Source organism: Anopheles nili, chromosome 2, assembly GCF_943737925.1.
Source record: "Anopheles nili chromosome 2, idAnoNiliSN_F5_01, whole genome shotgun sequence".
NCBI lineage: Eukaryota > Metazoa > Arthropoda > Insecta > Diptera > Culicidae > Anopheles > Anopheles nili.
Window position 1 is genome coordinate 48,731,093 of NC_071291.1, and position 2,541 is coordinate 48,733,633.

Sequence of the window (2,541 nt, forward strand, 5' to 3'; positions counted from 1 at the left end):
ATCCGATAATTTTTTAAAAGAACAATAATATCTGATAAACCACGAAGTACCAATGCTAAAAGCCTTATTTTTCGTAGCTCGCATTACGCCACAGATGCTAAAGCTTATAGGGAATCTCTGGACAATTGTATTTATTTCATGTTTTCTCATGTTGAAACACTTTTCGGAGTATATTGGGCGATTGATTAAATAAATAACAAAACTTTGTACTTTGCATGAAAACTCGTAATTTACGATTTAATTTGAACCGATTTTTGATTTGTTCGAAACAAGATTAACGTAATATTTAAATTTGTATAACAGTATTTAACTATGGCATTTAAACAAGGTACGTTTGAGCTAATCCAAACCCTAAAATATGTGTCGTAACGCTATAGAGGATTATACAGCTGTATTTAGTTATACGCCACTATTTTGAGGGACCTGTCAAAAGATAGGAGGAGTGCTTAATGTTTATAAATAGTTTTTTTAGCAAACAGTATGATCATATAATAAAGCGTTTTTGCCGTCAACCAAAAATGGTTTGACATGGCGTTATGAAAAATTGTCATCACCCATTTTTTGGGTAACGCAACACTCAAGGTTTTAAGAGCACTGATCGCTGTTTTCATGATGGAACTGAATCAGTTCATTTTATTTTGAGAGAAACCATTTTGACACAGTGAATGTGTTAGTATTTCAGCCGCATTACTCATCGAAAACGATTATAAACAATGAAAAAAATCCGCAATCCTAAATCTAGTCTTCTTTGAATTCATCAAAGAAACATCTGAGATTTTTCAAAATTAATTAATGTGCGAAATTTAATTTAATTGTTGGACAAGCTTGTTTATGCATCACTGTAGATTAGATGTCAATTTGACAGCGCATTGTGGTGCGAAATTGACACCTACTATTGAAAACAAGCTTCGTCAAAGCATGGTTATCCCGGAATAGTTCACAGAAACGAAATCAATTTTTGAACTAATTGTTACTTTTTGTAAAACATGGTTTTTGAAGAATCTTCGGGCTGGAAAGCTACATTCGTCTCGCTTTTAGATGTCGTGATATGTTAGTTACGGAAATGCTAAAAAACTGTTTCATAATGGTATATGTGGTTTGCAATAAGTGATTGAAAAAGTTCGTCCCGAAGTCGTTACGCCAAAGGAAACAAGTATGTTCATCCTAAGGAGCCTGTGCAAAACAGGATATTTTGAATCAACGAATCATCCAAAACAGATTAAAAGCTCAGAAAGATAAGTTTGTACTCCATGATTTCTGAGAAGTGAAGTCGTCAGTTTATCGATTTTGTTGCTTTTAGTGCGTAATTTCGGTATCATGCTAGCGAACTACCATAGCATCAGCGCAGGAGCCGCGTTCGAACGCGTTATGATGTAAAGACGCTCAAATACTGAAGAGTCTATCCTCATCAAGCAAGTAAGTAGCCTTTTCGGTAAGCATGATGCAGTGCATGAGCAGTTTTTTTTATTACAGATAGTGGTTGTGCGTGGTCTTGATGCGCTTCAGAATGTATGTTTGATGCGTGTGAGTACAAATAAAATACATTTCTCCGGTTAAAAAGAATTAACGATAGAATATATTTTCCGTATAGTTTACATTGAAAATTACGGGAAGGTTTATGTGGAAAAACAGAGTTTAATTATCTTGATTGACTTGTCCGAACCACAGCGACTTAAAGATTGCTCAGATCGCTAATATTTTAAGAAACTCGATTGGTTTCCTCCGTTCTTTAGTCAGAGAGTTTAATCTATGAAACTTTGTCTTTTCGAATAGATATTGTATTTCCGTATAGTTTACATTGAAAATTACGCGAAGGTTAATGTTGAAAAACAGAGATTAATTATCTTGATTGACTGGTCCGAACTACAGCGACTTAAAGTTTGTTCAGATCGCTAATATTCTAAGAAATTCGATTGGTTTCTTCCGTTCTTTAGTCAGAGTTTAATCTATGAAACTTTGTCTTTTAGAAGAGATATTGTGATTCAAAAATTGGGACAGGTATTAGAAATATCTTTCAATGTATTTGATTTCATGCATAGGCAGTGCATTGTATCCAAAATTGGTTTGTATGATATAATTTCATAGCGATGCGTGGTTTCAGGTGCTTGTTCACATTGCAAAATTATTTCTTTTATTTTACCCATCCTCTATGATAGATTTTCTCGGCAAAAGGTACGGCGATGCGCAGATCCAGGCATTAAAAGTAGAAAGTATTGCCATGTAAGTAAATTTGAATGTAAGTTAAAAAGCTATTTTATTGACTTTATCCGTAGGGATGGAGTTTTATCTATGAAAAACACCTATGAAGCAGATCTAACATAAATGGAAATAAATTGAATGAGTCTTAAATCAATGCTGTGATCAAGTACGTGTACAGTCACACATTTTTAAATTCTCTAACAAAATAGCTAGTACTGGCTACCGCGAGTCGTCTGTGGATTGTGGATATGTCTTACAATATCTCAACATATATTGTGCCAAAAAATATTCAATAAAATGTGAATTGCAGAGCAGTGTGTTTGGCGATAAGATATCCTGACA

The 2,541-nt window shown here is 34.0% G+C and overlaps 1 long non-coding RNA gene across 1 annotated transcript; it reads left to right on the forward strand.

Moving 5' to 3' along the window:
- The first annotated feature begins 934 nt into the window (after positions 1–934).
- Positions 935–2,541, forward strand: LOC128731510 (uncharacterized). Its single transcript, XR_008411687.1, has 4 exons — positions 935–1,416; positions 1,474–1,524; positions 2,157–2,220; positions 2,274–2,541. It is a non-coding gene; the product is annotated as an uncharacterized LOC128731510 (long non-coding RNA).